We start from the raw sequence: 20,818 nt of genomic DNA on the forward strand, positions 1-20,818 counted from the left end.
GGTTTCAATTTAACTCACAAATATGTCAGAGGAATACCATAAATATAGTGTTCTTATTGCACGATATCCTCAATTGGTGATGCTAACTTTGATCACTTGACTAACGTATTTCCACTCAATTTCTTCACTGTGAATTTAATCTTTTCCCTTAGTAATTAATGTTTACAAGTTTAAAAATTTTTATATCTTGTTCTTTATCAAATTTGCAACTACTAGTTTACCAACTATTGATGTTTCTTGAATTAATTAAACTCTGACAGTTATCACATGATAATTTCATCATTCCTACCATGTTTATTAGTTGGTGTTGTACTATGTACAAGAGCATTTGTTTCTCCCCATTTATTCATTTGTGTGTTTACAATAGTATATAATCATAGACCATTGTTTTATTCAATGAGTTAGGTTTCATTTATATCATTTGTTTATTTCGATGTCAAATTGTTTTGGAATTGGCCAATGGAAGATACTTCAAAGTGATCTGTGTTCTTTTGACATATGACCATATTTTTTTAAGCACTTCCTTATTGTCTAGCACTTAAAATATTCGTAGATCATCCTGAACATTTCCTATGCCTGCTCTTGAATCTGTTATTTTTCCAAAGGCCCAGTATACTTTTACTTGAAAATGGTATCTAGAGACAAAGATCTGGAGTATGATATGCTCATTTCTAATGGAGAGATACTGTTCCCAGATCTTCTAAATGAACAGTGCTCAGAAATATACGTATTGGGGTAAAATGATACTTCCAATCCAATATCACCAAGTTCTACAATTATGTAACTTTCTTCTTTGACACTAAGAAATCTGTTGGACTCAGTTATCAATGTAAATTTGTCATACTGGATATACTGTATAGTATTTATTAAAAGGAAATTAATACCCAAGATTTTTTTTTAAATTGTGAATCACTTATGAAAAATTGATAAAAGCCCATTTAAACCAAATGTACCAAATAACTAACCTGGGAAGATATGGACCAATTGGAGGATGGCATTACTATCCAGTATTAAATACCCATTCAGGCCTATCACATTATTTTGTACATCATGGACATATATGTTCCACTCGATGGCAAGGAAAATGAGACTTCTTAAACCACCAATACCTAACTCTTGAAACTGACAGTGGGATCTGCTTCCCCTAAGTATATGGTTGTCTTCAACAAAATTGAATAACAATGTAATCAGAGTTATTTGAAGATAAAGGGTAAGAATTCTAAACAGGAATCTACATTTTAAAATGCAGCCACATACTGTATATACATGAATATTTGTACATTAAAAATAATTTGGATATACCAAATTGCTAACTTTCAAGACATATAGTGTGAATTATGAATATGTAAATTCATTCATCACTTAATCTAGGATTTTAAAACAGTGACTGTAGAAGATAAAAAATGAGATTTTACTCATTTTGAATCCTTGATCTATTTTAATGGCAGCCATCACTAATTGTTAGTCATTTCAATGTCTATTATCTATTTCAAATAATTCATTTTCAGATATAACAAAAACATAAGAAAAGTCACTTAAGCCCATACAAAGGGAACAAAAAATAACACAGATTTGTCTTTCACTCTCTATATATGGCCAACTACTTCGGAAATAATAAACTGACAGTTAGTTGGCTATTATTCTTTTACCCAGTCTGAATATGTTTAAATGTAAGGTTAAGACCATATTATTTACTGTAATTATAGATTTGTTTGTGTTTAGATCCACCATCATGCAATTTACTTTCTAATTGCTCCATCTGCCTTTTTTTTTTTTTTTTTGTTCTCTTTTTTACCTGCCTCTTTGGAATTAATTGAATTATTTTAGTGTTTTATTTTATTTTATATTCACTTGTAATTTTTTAGTTATTCATCTTGTTTTACATTTAAAGTGGTTACTCCAGAATTTAGTATATATATATATGTAAGAACTATCACAATCTATCCTCAAGTAACATTTACTACTTTACATATTAATATAAGATCTTGCAATAATAAATTTCCAATCCCCAACCCATGTTCTTTGGGCTATTGTTATCATACATTTTACATCTACATATAAACTATTACTAATATTTTTGTTTTAAACAGTTAAGTATGTTTTTAAAGAATATAAAGTTGAGTAAAAATCTATTCACATATGTACCATTTCAAGTACTCTTCATTGTTTTTGTAGGTTATCATTTCCATCTTTTCTACAAAACTTCCTTGAACATCCCTTAAAGTGCAAGTTTTGTGTACAAACAAAAGCTGTTTGTCTTTGATTTCTGAATATTTTCGTTGGGTATAGAATTCTAGGGTCACAACTATTTTCTTACGGTACTTGAAAGATACAGTACTTGTCTTCTGAGTGGAATAGTTTTGTGGAATAAATAATCTTCAAACATCTTTGAATGTTATGTTAAAGTAGTTAACTAAAAAATAAGGACTGCATATATTCAAGGTATACAATGTGATTTGATATATGTACATACTATGTAATGGTCATCATAATAAAACATCAATTGGCACCCATTTTAAATTTATTTTTAGCTGATATTCCTTCCCCACTCTTGCTATGTTTGAATATTTTTATCATTGTTTCAGCAATCCAGTTTTTTAAAAAAAATTTTAAATTGTGGATGGATACAATACTTCTATTTTTACTAAGGATCAAACCCAGTGCCTCACACATGCTAGGCAAGCACTCTACCACTGAGTTATAACCCAAGACACAATCTGATTTTTATTCATCGCTTTGTTGGTTTTTCCTTCTTGGGGTTCCCGAACTTCTTAAATCTATGGTTGTGTAGTTTTCTTCAAATTTAGAAAAAGAATGTGCCATGACTTCTTGAAATGTTTCCCTCTCCCCAACATTCTAGGACTTCAAGTATATGTATGATGTGTTATTGTAAACTGAGACTCTGTTCATATCTGGAGGGGAATCATTTTCTCTGTCTTTAATTTTGTTTTGATTTTTTATAGTAGGATCTTCAAGTTCACTGATCTTGTCTCCTACAATGTCAAATCTGCTGTTAAAAACTTTCAGTGGAATTATTAACTCATAAATTGTATTTTTCATCACTAAAATTCTTTCATTCTTTCTAATGCCTTCTATTTTCTCTGATACTACAGTTTTGTTTTTTTTTTAATCAATTGGTTTTTCTCCTGACTAATGATTACATTTTCCTGCTCTATGTCATGTCTAGTACTACTACTGGTTAATGAAGAATGTAATTGTTACATATTGAATATTTTGATATTGTTTTGTTTCTTGGAAACATTTTGGGCTTTCTGTTAGGAGAAGGGAAGAGCAGTTTTATCAAATTTTGAGTTTTTCTAAGTTGAACAGGATTTTACCATCACTCCAGGAATAGATCATCCCTACTGCTAAAGCATTACCCCTATTGGGGTCTCATGCCATTCTGATCAAAGCCCTACTGTCTCCTTACTCTGTGTGAACTTACAGAAGTGGTCAATATAAAACTACCTCCTCATTCTATTCCCTGCTTTACACGACATATCTTGTATCCAATGAAGATTCAAGGGAACTCCTATGCATATTTGAAAATTTCCTCTATACCTCTGCCCTATAATATGCAATGCCTCATTTTCCCCAAGCTTCAGTCTCTATCACCTCCTCTTGGTAAGATTGCTAGACTGTTTGGGTTCCTCCTTCATATATCCAGAGTCAGGAGAGTAACTCCAGGAAGACAGCCAGGGAAATTGCAGGGTTTAACTGGCTTCTTCCCTTTATCTCAGGAACTACAATTCTATGCTGTGTGTGGACCAATGTTTCCAAACTTTTATATATACATATATACACACACACTCTTGCACTTACATATATACTTATCCAATATACTGTATACAATTACTTATTGTTAGCTGTTTACAGTGTACAAATTCTAGCCCCTGTTACTTACCATCATGGCCATAGGAGGATGTCTTGTAATTTTACTTGTAATTTTACTGCCTAATCTTAGAAATGAGACAGATGTTTATAATATGGATTATATCTCTTTTGATAATAAAATATTGTATTATTTAACAGATAATATACTTATTCATGTACAATTGACTGGTACAAATTTACTGATCATGTATCAATCCAGTTTGTTTACATTTATTCAATCAACTACAACATTGATAAATACCAAATAATAACAAAATCTTTCTGTAAGAAGGTATGTGAATATTATCTGAATTCCTAATAATTATGAAAATTCTTCATCTCAGACATTTGATTTTTGTTACACCTGTAAGGAATACTACTGAATGAATACTCACATTTGTAAAGCAAAACATCCAAAAGATCAATGCTTTTCAAATTAACTCTAGCACTCAACAAAGGATAGTCAAAGAAATCATATCTATGCTTCTGACAATGATTATATTCGATTCATTCTCCCACCATAAAAGAAACTCCTATCCAAACGTTGAAAAGATTCTAAGGACCAAAGAAACTATGTTATCTAAAAATTAAACAAATGATGAGTGCTAACTGTGGACCAGATAAAATCACATTTACATATGATAAATAAGGCATCTTTAAAGAATTTGGCCAGATCTAACCATTGCCACCTATCATCCTGTGTTGCACCCAGTTTATGTTCTTGCCCAAATTTACTACATACTGAATTCTTAGTCACCTGGCAATGCACTTAGCAAGCATCAGTCACGACCTTCAACTTACCTTCTAAAACCACTGACTGGCATAGCGCTCCCTGGGGGTGAGGGAAGAGGCACAGCTCCAACATCACCTCCACAGTCACAGCAATACCTAGACCCTGACCCACAGAAACTTGGTTTTTCCTACTACTTCCAGATTCCAATGACGCTCCACAGCACACAGTGTGGGATCTGACTTCCCTAACAACTGCCCACAAGGATTTGGGGACACAATCTGAAAGAACTAGGATGGTATATACCATGAGAAGAGGTTTGGCAAATGAAAAACGAGAGATGGGAAGATGTTTTCCTACCTCAATTTAACTGATCAATTCTGTACAGTTTGTTTGGAAATGCTTAGCATGACTGACTAAGCAAGTGACTAAACAAGTGTCTGTGTGTTTCCTTATACATCTGAGGCCTGCTTAGTCATCAACTTATTTTTCCTTTCTTCCATTCCTCCTTTACTCTTTCTCTTCTACTGTTGTACCCAACCCTATGTTGTGCCTCAGAATATGTTGTCTGGAGAACCAAGGTAAGAAAATCCATTATTGTGTTTCTGCTACATATATCACAGGGTTCTTTTTGTTTTATCTTGTTTTTTGTTTGTTTGTTTGTTTTGTACAATTAACTGAGATATTCTGTGCTTTCTGAAAATAGTTTTGAATGTAGACCCAGAATAACCCTCCCTAGGAATTAAAGAAAGGCAAGAAACCTCAAAATGTGGGTTCCTGATGTCTATCCTACTCTAAACCCAGATAAAGAGAAAACTATAATAGTAGCAGCAGAGATGTAGAGAATGGAATGTCAAATGTAAATATAAAAACGTTGTATGAGTAAAGCAAGAAAGAGCTGTGATGAAGTTTTAAAATAGGAAAATGATTCCAAATTACTCATTCAATTAAAATTTTCCTTATACTCATCTTGATTGGTATTACTTTTATCAAAAGTGGTAAGCAGTATTGTAAGATGACTCCCAATGACTCTCACCCTTGCCTAATTGCCTCCCCACGTTGTGTATGGGTGGAATTCGTGACTATGATGAGATTCTGTGGTTGTGTCACATTGAACGGGAAGACAGGTTAAAGACATTAAATTTTGGTCTAGAGGTCAAAGTTAGAGAAATAAGAAAATTTCTAGCTGAAAAAGATTTGATCCAAGAAAAATTCTTCAATGCCGGATGGCACCAATGTTGATCAATTCCTCCTTCAGAAAAGCTGATACTTAACTTCTGTATTGGGCTCTAAGGAAGGATATTTCCAGAAGAGTGTGACCATCAGCATTTTGTTATTTGCCTCAATAAACAGACAGAAAACAATCACCAATGCTTATAATAAAGAGCTGCAAGCATAGGAAATATGTACTTTCTGAATTTAAAAATCAAATCATTTTAATTTAGTTAAATGTGTTTTATTTCACTATTATACAATGATACTTCTATATTTATATGATTAAACACATAATCTCCTTTAGCCATGTCATATTTATTTCTGTTCTAGCTCTTCCTACTGAACTTATGTGTCATTCAGATATATAAGATTCTGAAAGAAGGAATATCCTTTCATTTTTTATTTTCAAAGGATTTGATAGTATATACCTGGGATCTCCTGGCTAGATGAGTAGAAAATGAATATAGACAAAAACATGTCATATGGTCCTTAAACACTTGCTCAAATAGGTATTCACTGCAAACAAACAAAAAGAACCATATAGCTGTAACAAAAAGAATAAATAAAGGAGTGAAAATGTGCAACATTTTTATTTGTAGTTTTATGCCTTCTGCAGAATCACTTGCTTTGTTATATGGTGAATATATAGAATAGAATACTAGAAGTTTTAACTAGTTGTGTCATGTCAATTTGTTTCTCTATTTTGAAAATTCCATTGAATTTTCCAAATTCACACAAAGCAAATGCTCATTCAAGGAATGGCATTTGTGCAATGAAGTATTCCACTTGTGTGAAAGAATCACTTATAAAAAGGAAGAGAGTTGAAACACCCATATTCTTTACTTTACACTTCTGTGAGCATCATTAAAAAAGAAAGGATAAAAGAAGCGGAGTAGATTGAAGTGATAAAATTTACTGAAAGGACTCATGCACTCTAATAAGAGAAAAAAATGAATATTTTGGGATCTAAAGATTGAAACTTAAAACATTTGTTCATAAAACAGCAAGAAATCTCTCTGGTGATAATTAAAGTGTTGGCTACTAGAGATGATTGGTTTCATAGATTTAAAATATGCTGGTGTTCATGATGTTGAAGCAAATGATGAAATTGTTGAGTGCTGACAAAGAGGCAACAGAATATTTTAAGTAAAAGTTGTTGCTTCAGGATTTAAAAGGAAAAATATATATGTCTGACAATCACAATTTGCACAATGTTTTCATATTCAAGAAGATAATCCCTACATAAATAATGGAGTTGCTTTAATTTGACAAGCATACTGTTTGATAACTTCACATTAATCAATAGTTAACATATTTATTCACAATATATTAATTATAAAAATATTCTTCTTTATGGAACATTATATATGTGTTGGTCCTTATACACATATACATATGTATAAAAGTTACATGCACATGTAGGCATGGATATCCATTCTTTAATATTTACACATGTCCAAAGTGAGAGTTTCATGAATTGTTTATAGTATAAAACAGTTAATTTTCAATTAAGCTATAAAAAGGGATCTAAAATATGTCCAGAGAAATACAGCAGTATTTATAATTAAAACTATAATCAAAGAGAAGAAAAAAAGAAAATATAACTTAAAATAAATGATATAATTATAGGCAAAAAAAAGAATTCCCAGTAAAAAAGACACTCTCAGCAGAGAGAAAAATGCCTAAAATATTAAAATGGAAAATGAGAAAGTGGTTGGTTTAATATAAGTGGTTTGTTAGTATAAGCTAACTCCTCATGAAAATCTACATTTCCTAGAATACTTTGATGATATATAGAAAATGATGAGTAAATTATTTCTCAAGTGTGAAGTATCGAGGAAATAGATCAGTGAAACAAAAAGTAATATCACAGCATACAAACAGAAAATTCACATATAGACAGAAAAAAAATCACAGTTTACATTGCATTCATATTTAAAATCAAACATCACTTTTTCGCATTTTGAAATCTCCCCCCTCAAATATGGAAAGAAAAACAAGCCAGGACTTCAATATAATATTTTTTTTCCAACCTGGAACAGCTGCAAAAAACAAATCTTGCTGGAGATAAGCTTGGTTATAAATATCAACATTCCCTTTAAATAAGGGAGTCCAGTTTTCATACCATCTGCCTCTTTCTAAAAGGGAAAAATATGAAAATCATAAACCAGGACATTCCTTTCAAATAAGGCATTTAAAAATGAATGTAGTAAAAAAGCTATGAATTATTCTGAGTTCCTGCCTTTAAACTAGTTCTGGTTAGCTCAGATCAGAAAATGGGATTTTGTGAAAGTAAGCAACTCTTATTTCATGAATAAACTGCCTAAAGCTATTAATAAGCAAAAAAAAAAAAAAAAGGAAAAGGAAAAGAAAATGTTGTTTTCCAACTTTTTAATCTCTGGACCATATTTCTCCTTAATGTGTCATGTAAAATACAGTTTATTTTTTAACTATATGTGTCACTTTTGTTACCTCTAATTTTTCCAAATTTCTTTTAGAATCTTGTTCTAAACATATTCATGCTATCTCTTTCAATACAAAAATCTAATTACAAACAGAACTTTTCTTTCAATATAGATTCCATTCTCTGCAAAAACCCTGGATATGCCTCTTTCAACACCCAGCTCTTTTTATATTCAACTTGAGTTTGGATTTTATCTTAAAACCTTCTTTCTTCTTTTGCCCTTAATTATTTTTCATTCTTTGTTAATGACCTTGTGATTGAACATTTTAATTTTTCACTCTACCATATCAGTACTATTTTAGTGAGGATTTCATAAACTATATCCATTATTTAACCCCTTAAAGCACTCACGAAAAATAATTAATGCAAGATGGTTTACCAAATAGAGGGTTTCAAGTGGTAAAACTAGACATGCTTGAACACAAGAATATACAGTAGAGTAATACCAAGATTACTTGAAGAAAAGTAGAACAAACAGAGAAAAATGATATGATTTATTTTAATATTATGTAAATATTTAGTCAATTCCCTGCATTACATTAGTAGGATTCTGAAAAGCTCCTAAAAAAAGTTACCCAGGGAGCCCCAGTATAATTCATTCTCATTTTCATATTCCTTATCTCCCTTCTTTTTTCATATATACACAAAGACACGCCCATATATTGCAAACAAAAAGAACAAAATTAAATCTTTAATCATGAGCTTATGCAGATATTTTAAGGTGCTAAGACTGTACTTAAATGTGTCCTTCATTAGAAAAATATATCCTAGGGTCTTTTTAAAATTCGCTTTCATTGTTTTTAAGGCAGGAACCACCTAGGTCTGTAATTATAGAAAACAAAGTTCCCTTAAAAATGACAAATGATATTTAATTGCTTCCTTGGAATGCTGCATCTTCAGTGTGTAAGGAGGGAGAAAAGGGAGAGATTTCTCCATAGTAATGGTCAACATTATTTAATTTCAAATTAATTATTTAATAACCATTTACAGCACTCAATATTTCATACTTTGCATGGTGTGGTGTAGGCACGACCAAATGAATGAATAATCACATTATCAGTGTTAAAACATAAGTTATTTTACCTTAGATCTATCAAAACTATGTTTAAAAATATTTAAATAATTTTTTCATATTAAACTTGGTCTATTGTTTATTTTCTGACTTCTCTTGACTAGAATGCAGTACCAAAAGAACAGGGATCTTTGTTTTGCATACTAAAGATTCTCAAAAAATCAGGACAATATCTAGCACAAACTAGTTACTCAACATACATTTTTTACTAAATATTCTCCAGAAGATAATTATGTTAACTTAAAACATGCATATTTGGTGTTCAATAATTATAAACTTTATTTTTAAAATGTATTGAGTTTTTAATTGTTACTATAAACTATCATAAGAATATGAGTATAATAAAGTGTAGTTTAACTCTACTTTAACTTGTTTCCTTTCTGATTCTGTTCTTTTTAGCTATTGACCCATGTAAGCTCATTTTACATTTTTTAAATGTGTACAATAAGAACACCTATCTCATGGCTGTATTACAGTGGTTAAATTAAATAGATAAATCATAAAAAGTACTTAAAATGATGCTTCTCAAACAATAAGTGCTCAGTACTACTAATACTACTACACTGTGCTGGTTTAATAAGTTACTGTTGAAAGTTCAGAATCCAAATGATACCTCAGATCACCCCCATAAAAATACCCTGACCTTACCCCCATGCTCATTAAAAATCAATAAGATCCATTTTATATAGGTTCTTAAGAATGACTTTAGAATATACTAAGCCTGTAACAACTTAATTACATGTAATTGTACAGTTTCTGCTACTACTTGATCTCCTAGCCATCTTTTATCAACAGCTAAGTGTCTTCAATAAAACTTCAGATAACTTACAAGATGCCAAATTATGTATGATTTCTTATAAATGTTGGACACTCTGGACAACATAGTATCACTTACATGCTTATGGTATACATACATAATGCGTAGTCAAACAATTTACTTTCTAAAATGAATGCTTTGAAACAAACAAACAAAAAAAGGCATACGCCCTAGTCACCATGTTTTATTAAACTGGCAACTTAATCTCTAATTGTGTGAAGTCCCAAATTATCCTTCTGTTTAAGAAAAGAAACTTCTGCCAATTCTTCCTTATGTTCTCTCCTTGATGTTATTATTACTAAGTCCACAAGTCACAGTTTTTCTAATATAACTGCCACATGCATTGTGCATGTCAATACAGTTTAGAGCAGTAGCCTGACTTTAGGTTAAACTGGTTCTATTATAGAGGCCTGTAACCTTTCATTTGCAATGACACATGTAACATCTCAATACTTACAATAACACTGAATCTAACATACAATGGCAAACAAGAAGCCCAATTTTAGAACAACTCTTAAATTACAGTAATATCTATTAGAATGGACAGAATCCAGAACATTGACAACATCAAATGCTGTCAAAGATGTGAGGTAAAGGAAACTCTAATTCTTTGCTGGTGGGAATGCAAACCAACATAGCCATTTGGAAGGTAGTTTGGCATTTTCTTACAAAAATAACCATACTCTTACCATATGAACCAGAAATCATAGGCAGAACACAGAAGTTTCCCTCTATATAATACTATAATGGTAGATACATGTCATTATACGTTTGTCCAAAAAAAATGTACAAGAGCAAGCGTGAACCTTAAAGGAAGCTATTGATTTTGGGTGCTGTTGTATCAATGCAGGTTCATCAGCTGTAACAAATATGACTGGTAGGGAATGTTGCTAATAAGAAAAGTATACATGTATTGGGACATGAGTTATATGGGATATCTCTATACCTTCCTCTTTGTTTTGCTCCGAACTTAAAATTGCTCTAAAAAAGTCCTTAAAAAACAGCTAGTACAAAAAAATCTCCATTGAAGTATTAGATAATTACTTAAATAGTTTTAAAATTTTTCCCCTATGATGAAATGATTGGGGTTTTCTTATTACATTAACCCAAAATTTTTATCCAGGGCTCCCCTAATAAAAACCACATGCACATTGTTTTTTCAAAATTCTACATACCTGTTAAATCTATACCTAAGGTATATATTTTCAAATCACTGCTGAGTTATAAACAATTGAAAGAAAAAAGCAACTGAGTTTCCCAAAGCAACTTTTGCAGTAAAATGTGTAGTCAGTATTTTATAAATGCTAAAAATTTCCAGCAATCCCTGTGCCCCAAATCTGCTGTGTCTCCCACTTGACTCCAGCCATCCCAATTCGTACAGACCTCCTCAAAGCCCACATTCATATTCATTTTAGTCTGGGCACTTGGGTTCATTTCCTAACTCAGAAAGAAAATACAGATCATCAGGTAAGAGTCGGTCAATTTGCAAGCTTGCTCTAAGCCTCTCACAGACACCAACACACAAATCTACACATAGACCTAGCATGAAACCTGTCTGCATCAGTACTTCTACTTCGATTTCAGGGTAAGAAGTATTCTGTCTTTTGCCAAGGCTTCCCCTGTGCACAAGAGATTACCTCCAAAACGTACCTTCTATATGCCCTGTCAGTGCCTCTACCTGGGGACTCACTTGCAATACTGACTTTGTATCACAATTGATTTTTACTATCTTCAGTCTTCTTTCCCACAAATCTATCCCCATGGCACTTAACAGGACAACCTTTTATGATTTAAATTTACTTCATTCCCCTGAAGTATGTTATGTCATTGAATATTTCCCCATATCCTTTAAGATGCAATTCTTACTTCATATTTTGGTATAATCTGACCCATATTGTTTCCAATCTTTTTAACCTGTCTTTATCCCACACATATACTGTGATCCAACTATTTGGAATTAAACACAGTTTGCTGAAATTATTATCCTACATAATACCTTAATGTCTTTGCTCATGCTCTTCCTTTCTCTGAAAATGCTTTGAAATATTCTTTATTAGGATATGTTATACTCTTCCTAAAAAGAGAAGAAGGGTATGATAATCATTAATTTGACTTTAATCTAATTTTCCTTCCCCTCTGAGTAGAAGGCAATATTGTATTTCACAGTTTCCCATTTGAAATTAAGCAATTTGCTCTGACCAGTCAGACTCTAAAAGTCAATACATAAAAAGCCAGTCTTCCCACTGCTGCACTGATCATGGAAATACTTTCAGATGAAGTGTCAATGTCTTGGGTTCCCAAGCTTCCCTATCAACCCATTTTGGGCAAACAGCCTACAAAAGAAAGAAATGTTTGTTGTGTCATAATACTGAGATTTGGGCTGGTTTCTCCTGCAGCATAACCTAGGCTATTTAAACTTATACAGAGGGTTACTTTTGGTACACTTTCATGAGTACAATATAAACTGATTTAAATGTTGCTTCTTCAAGTGTTGATAGCATTCTAGTCATATTCTTATTATAACACAAGAATGTAGTAAAATGGCTGTTGCAATTATCTATTTCCCTGATTAAATTGTACTCCTAAAAGGTAGAACTATGTACTTTGGTCCTGCTTTTTCACCATACACTGAGAATACAGTGTTTAGCTCATAGTGATTGTTAAAGGTGTTTATTGAATTAACTGTTCATTCATACATTCAGTCATCAAGAACAAGCAACTATTCTAGGTGGTAGAGACAGAGTAAAAACAAAGGAAACAAAAATCCCTGCCCTCTTAGCCTTATATTTTTGTGAGGAACGATGGCAATAAGCATGAAAACTACATATAAAATAAATCATATTTTATTAAATAATAATAAATCCTATAGAGCAGGAAAAGACTATCAAGTGTTACATTAGTCAGATAAGACCCCTAATTTGAAGGTGACCTTTTTAATACAGGTACAAAAGAAAGTAAAGAGATTAACCATGCAGATATCCAGGGCAGGAACAATTCAAAGGAGAACATAAGTACAAGAACTCTGACATGGGAAAATGCCTGGCACGTTCAAAGAACAAGAGAGTCAGTGTGCCTGAGCAAGTGAATGAGGATGAAGAGTATTTAGAGATGAACTTAGAAAACAAGGGGTCAGGTCTGTAGAGATATATGGGCCAATTTAAGAGCTTTAGCTTTTATCTTGAGTGAAATGGAGAACCACTGAATGGCTCTGCATAGAGTCAAGGGTGGGAAAAGACAGTAGAATATGAAATCAAAGAAATGAGAGCCCCAAATCTTCCATTTTATGTCATATTTCCTCTCTCTATAATACATGTGCAGCATCTTAAAACATGTTGAATAACTTTAAAAATGTTGAATAACCAATATTTTATGTACATTAAATACTATGCAGCAACATTGAGTAAAACCAATATGTAATTACCAAAGTATTTTAATGTACCAAAGTATAATAGTGTATCAAATATTGAGACACTAAGTACTTGATGTTGCAACAAATCTTAGTAGACAAAAATATAAAATGAATTAATAACCAGATAAAGATTTATGACTTTATGAATCTTGTTTCATTTACTTAGATTTATCCAAATACCACAAAATAAATACAAGTAAAAACATTTCGTCAGTGTAATATTGCTTTCTATAAGAAAAAACTGTGTTCAGAACCCAGGTTCATTGCCAGAACCAAACAACCCAAAACAAGAAAACAAAGCAAGAGAAAACAAACTACAAATCAAAACACCTTTGGTCAAAGGTTAAATCAAATAAACACCTTGCGTTGTGTCCTCGATGCTGCCAAGTCTGAACTCTGGAGAGCTGCCAAGGAGTGAGATGTTTCCAAAACCAAAGTCTTTACTGAGGAAGCTGTGCTTGTATTCCTGGCAAATTCAACTCCAGATACCAAAAATAATATCCTTGGTTGCTTTTTCTTACTGGAATTCAAAATAGAGCATGTGTAAATATTGAATGGATGATCTCCAGTTCCCTCATTGTCTATAAAATAGAATCACAGTGAAAGCATTCTAAAAGTTTCTTGGGTTGCTAACTACAATCAATCAAAATAAGTTTATATGGTCTGAATAGACTCAGAAAATATTGCATTTTATGCTCATTTTCACAAGGCACAATTATATAAGGACTCTGAGAAATTATATAATAGAATAGTCTATTAAAATTTACTTCATCCAATATGTCTGAAAAGATTATCTGAAAAGTAGTAGGACAGATTTCCACTGTGTTCTAGAAACAAGTAGGAATAAAGAGACTAATTTGAAATTATTTTCTGTTATTTCAATTTGTACCAGGCTAACTCAAAATACAATTATATTTTTAATTATAAACTTGCAAGTATATAATATTTTCTAAACAACCACTAGAAATCAACCAGGAACAATAATCAAGTAATGCATGATTTATTCATTTTTGTTCAATGAATATTTACTAAATACCTATTTATGTGCTCAACACTAAACTTTTTTTCTAGATTTACAATGTAATAACTTCCATATATATAAGAATATCACATTTAAATGGTTACAAACTACTGTCTAATAATAATAATGAACTCAAAATTTAGAGAATACAAATTTCACTAATTCCAATAAGATCATTAAAAATAGTTTGCAGCTGTTAGGCCATTCCTAATCACTGATGATAATCCAAGTCAATAGGAAAGTATAGTGCTTTTAAATAAATGGTGTTACAAAAGAATAAAGCTGGGTCCTTACCTCACACCACTGACAAAAATTAACTCAAAATGAATCACAAATCTGAAAATGAAGGCTTAAACTAGAATACTTAGGAAAAAGTTCAGAGTAAAACTTTACGATTCTGAGTAAGGCCATAGTTTCTCAGATATACCACTAAAAACACAAGCACAAAAAATTAAAAAATAGATAACATCATCTAAATAAAACCATTATTGCTTCTAAGAATATGATCAAGAAAGTAAAAAGACAATCCAAAGAAAGGTAGAAAACACTTTCAAATCATATGGATGATAAAGGTATTGTGAAGAACCCTCACAAACCAGCAATGAAATAAATCAATAGATAAATTGTTAGATGGACAAAATATTTGAATAGACTTTTTTCTAAAAATATACAAATTGCCAATAAGTGCATAAAAAGACTTTCAGAGAAATGCAAAGAGAAATTATGAGGTTTTACTTTCACTCCCACTAGAACTACTGTACCAAAAGACAAACAATAACAAGTGATATGAGGATGTGAAGAAACTGGAGCTTTCATAAATTGCTGATAGGAAAGTAAAATAGTGCAGTCACACTTTGGAAAATAGTTTGACAATTTCTCAAAAAGCCAAACAGTTACCCTATGATCAACAATTCCACTGCAACAGCTTTCACTGCATAAAATAAAATGAAAACATCTCTACACAAAATATTGTAGGTGAATGTTCATAACAGTATTATTGTAACAACCAAAAAGTGGAAAAAAATCCATGATGAACAGATAAAATGTGGTTGGTCCATGTAATGGAATATTATTCCGTCATAGAAAGGAATGAAATATTGATACATGTTGTAACATGGATGATCCTGGAAAACACTGTGCTAAGTGAAAAATCAAGACAAAAATGATGGTTGAATACTATTAGTCTCTTTATATGAAGTATCCAGAATGGGAAAATAAAGACAGAAAATAGAATAGTGGTTGGTTAGGGGATATAGGCAGAAGGAATGGAGAATGACTTATAATGGGTATATGGTTTGTTTTTGACATAAGGAAAATATTTCAAAATTAAATAGTGGTGATGGTTGTGTAATTTCAAATATGCCAAAAACCAAACAACTGTATATTTTCAAATTGTAAATCTTATTTATAATTGTTAATTATATTTCAATAAGATGTTAAAGATGCCATAATAAGAGTTCTACAGTCTTTACTTAAAATGTTTGGGCCAGATGTTTCTCTGAAGTTTTTAGATTACAGAAAAGGCAATACATCCCATTTATCATAAATACATAATACTCCTAAGGGATGTGAAGAAAGAATGTTAATATTTCATAGAAAAATCTTGTGCCCATTAATAGTATTAGTTCCATTCAAGGCCGGTTTTTACCTCAGTTGAATTTGTGCAAAACTTGGGAAATTTTAATTTTGTAGAACTTTTGGATTTTTCAAATGTAAATAATGGACACTGGACCCTTAATAATCCTCATAATAATAGTAATAATAAAATCAGCAGTTACCAAAAGTCAAATGGCAACTAATATGGCAAACACTGTACTATACATATTATACATGGTCACATATATGATCAGAAATTCTAACTTTCCTCTGGAATACATACAATTAAGCCCAACTGAGGAAACACTTTCCTTATGATTTAGTAAGTTAATTGATCAATATAATGAAATAACTTTTATTAAAATAGTATGCAGAACATAAAGGTATATATAAACAAGAGACAATATTACCTTCAAAACTATTCATTCTATTAAGTAATAAAGGTTCAAAGTGGGATTTTACCTTAATCAAATTCCCTGAAAACAAACATGTTGATTTTATTAGAAGAAATGCTAAACATAAGTATTAATTTTTAAATATTTAAAATATAAAATCCAAATATCTTCAACTAGCCCATAACTAAACTATCATCTTAGGTTTCCACAAACTTTTTATAAGTCCTAGGTAAAGAGTAGGGCAGTATGCAAACATACACATTATGTTTTATCTTAAAGAAGATATATCTTTTTATCTACTGATGTGAAATCAGAACAGATTACATTTTTACTTTACAGGAAATTTCTTAATATTCTGAAAATATTAAATCATTTTTATTTATTTAACATGTTTATATACCACATAAATTTATATAACACAGATGTTTCTAAAATAACTAGGGAACTATTAATATACCTTCCTTCAAGGAAAAGTTTGTTATAAATAGAACATTAGTAGACATTTTCCAAGGCAACTTTTATTTGTGTAGTCAAAAAATTAATGAATTTTTGAGTATGTTGTACCTATAAAATTTGAGAATCAACATTCTAAAATACTAATCGGATCATATTATTCTACCATTTTGAAAGCTAAAATGGGTCCTCATTGTCTACAAAATGCAAACTGCTTTGCATGGTGTTCAACAGCCTTCGCACCTTAGTCCAGCAGGTTTACATTGCCTCAACTCCAACCACTTTTAACTACATCATATTCTACCCAGTAAACTTTTTTATTTCCTAATCACATGATTCCACTATAGCTTAATAGCTTCACAAATCTTGTTCTTACCTCACTGTAACCTTATCCCTAGTCTTACCTACCTTGAATTCATAGGCATTCTCCAAGACTGTTTCATTTATATATGTTATCTGTATAATATAATTCATCTACACATGTCAGACAAATCTGTGATTATCTGATTGACATATAACTCCATTAAATACTGCACATGCTTATCTCTATAAGCACTCATAATTTCAGCACAAAATAGTAAAGTATTCATCATTATGATAATGAGATATTAACATATTTGTCTTTGGAAATGAAAGTATGAAATCTTTGCATGAGATTTGTTCCATCTCTACAGATGGAAAAGAGAAGTTTCAGATTATTAAATGTAAAGAATAAGATATTCTTGATGTTAACCCCAATTCATAAAAGATCAAAGAGATACTGGCATAATAAAGCATTGAAGGGCAATAATCGAGTAAATTTGGATCCCTTAAATTGAAAAGAAAATGTAATATTATACACTAAAGTTCATAGTTCAGTTCAGAAGTTGTAAAAGTTTTTCTGTTTCCCAGATACAAATATTTTACGCTTTGCATGCCAAGAGGCAAAATCAAGTTACTACTGTGTCACTACTATTTGTAGTATGTACAGAAGCAGCAATGAAAGTGACACATATGCATCTCTGTGGCAATTACTCAATTCTGATGCTCGAGTGTAAAAGTCACCATAGACAATGTGGAAATATATGAGGCGGTTGTTTTCCAATAAAACTTTATTGATTAATAATAAAATTTGAATTTCATAAATTTTCATTTCACAAAGTGACACATAATTATTTTTAATTTTTTAAAATCATTAAAAATTTTAAAAAACCTTTCTAAGCTCAAAAGTCATTTGATAGATATGGTGGGCCAGAGTAGGCCCAATGGTTACAGTTTGCTAATCAATGGTATGGTTATATTTTTAAATCTATTCATGCTCTTGAATTACTAGGTTTCATATCTGGAATAAAAGAGAAGGTCACAAAATTTTATTTAACTATACAATGTTGTCATTGAATTAAATTTTGCAATATATATCTTCTTATACAAGGAATTTTTTATATTTTTTAGTCAATTTTTAACTAGATTGAACAAAACTATCTGAATGTGCTTCTATACTCTAGCAATCTATAGTATACCATCAGTTTTATACACAGATACACCATAGTTCTTTTGTTCTTATTTTATCCTTTTACAGTAGGTATCTCAGTGTTTTTTCCCCTTATATACACATGGTCTCATGTTGCCATCCTACCAGAAATACAGTCTGCACAGGAATATTTTTTTAACTCAAAATGTTGTTCTGTTGCCTTCCAGCACTTTATACTACAGAAAAGAAGTTGGAAACCAGTCTAATTTTTACTTCCTGATAATAACATGCTTTTTTCTTTCCTTTCTATGTGAAATAATTTTTTTATTTATCATCATTTTAAAATTTTGTGATATTTTCTCTTTTGGAGTTGTCTTATATAAAGACTTTCTGCATTCATAGATCTTTCTCAGTTTGGGAAAAGTTTTATTTCCCATTATCTTTTTGTTTATTACCTTTCTTTCAAATGATTTGTTCTATTCTTTTGGAAAAATTATATTCTTGTCTCATCTTCAGAATCTACAAATATTCATTAAGTGATCTTCATTCTTTATACACTATATATCATCTTTTTATGACATAACTTTTAGCTATGACAACTTTTCAAGATTATACTTTATCAACTAAACTTTATAACAGGATCAGTTCTGCCTTTTACTGCTTCAAATACAGATTTTTAATGTTATTGTGTTAGACAGAATAATACTTCCCCAAATCAAAGATGTTCTGTCCTAATTCCTAGAATCTGTGAATAAGTTACCTTATGTGGCTCAAGGGATTTTGTGACATGATTAAATGAAGAATCTTGAAATTGGAAGATTTCCCTGGATAATCTAGATGTGTCTTGAAAAGTGTTTGCTACATTCAGAAGAGGTGACTACAGAAGTCACGGATGTCATCTTGCAGGCTACGGAGATGGAAGAAGATGGCAGTAACAAAGAAATGTGGGGAACCTCTAAAAACTGGAAAAGGCAAGGAAACAAGATAGTCTTACAGAGCCTCCATAATGGAATACAGCTCTGCAGATACCTTTATTTTAGCCCATTGTGGTGTATGTCAGATTTCTCACCTATAGAACTGTAGGAAAATAAAACTGTTGTGTTAAGCCAGTTTGTAGTGATTTGTTATAGCAAAATAGAAAAATGTATACAGCTTTAATATGCTTAGTTTCCTTGTCACCTTTTTCTTTTCCCTTACTATCTTCCTACTGTCAAATCATCAATATCTGTCCTTTTAAAATAGATTTTCCTATCTATAGCGATCATGTATCCTTGAATGTGTTAAATATCAAAAGAACTCCCTGAAATGTTATTCTTTAAGCAGAAAATTATTTTTAGGTTTTCACAGGTATGCCTCAGAGTCTTCAGTTGATTTCCTTTACTTTGATTTTGTGGGATGTTTTATTCCACTTAATTCATTTCCAAATGCTAAATTTATTTATTTGATATTTTTAAAAGAATATGTGCTATTTCTGCATATTCTAATGTTTTCCAAATATGTTTAGGGGAGATAGATGTGGAGGGGAAAAGAGGAGACAGAGAATGGACCCCTAGAAACAATCAGAAACTGATCTATACTTGCCCATACTAAGGGGAAAAACAACAACAACCCTGACATGCCCCTAATGAGAGGAATTGAGTGCTGCATTAAGTCACTATGAATAATGGGTGTGTATTATAATGTTCAAGTATATGGCTCAAAAAAAATGAAAGAGAATCACAAATTTTCAAACCTTCCTACATAATGAACTTGATCACTAGAAATGTTATATTATCCAAAAAATAATATATCTATGATAAGAGCCAAGTCTAAAACCTTCCAACCAGTGTATCTTCTACCATGTGTAGGTTATAAACTATAATGGAAAATTAGGACCTTGTCATAGGTATTCACTTAATTTGTTATTCCTAAGGCCTAAAATATTTGAATATTTTGAACTTTCAAAGTATGCAAAACAAATGTGCTTAAAACACAGTCAACTCTCCTCTTTTTTAAAATTTTAAGTTATTAGATCTAGCATTATGCTATTTTTACAACTATGTCCCTATGTAACATTACCATAGAACTAAATTACTTTATTACTGTTGCCATTCTCCGTGTTAAGTGGTTTAAAAGCTATGAACTTGACAAAAGTCCCCCATTTATTTACCTTCTAATTCTACAAAACAGATTGTTAAACCTCTGGCTGCAAAATACTTATCTTTTTATTGTTAACATTTCAATTATTTCATAAAAATATATGCCTATCTCAATTTCTGCAGACACTTAACATTTCTACCATATAGGAAGTTAAATATGTGTAGTACCTATGAAAAATAATTAG

General features: G+C 31.2%; 1 protein-coding gene across 1 annotated transcript in view; it reads right to left on the bottom strand.

Moving 5' to 3' along the window:
- TRIQK (triple QxxK/R motif containing) overlaps positions 1–20,818 on the bottom strand; it is a 66,338-nt gene that overhangs the window by 42,954 nt on the left and 2,566 nt on the right. The window contains 1 exon segment of the mRNA XM_079117127.1: positions 13,941–14,100. The gene's annotated coding sequence lies outside the window, so the exon portion shown is untranslated.

This window comes from Sciurus vulgaris, assembly GCF_902686455.1.
Source record: "Sciurus vulgaris genome assembly, chromosome: 1".
Classification (NCBI taxonomy): Eukaryota; Metazoa; Chordata; class Mammalia; order Rodentia; family Sciuridae; genus Sciurus; species Sciurus vulgaris.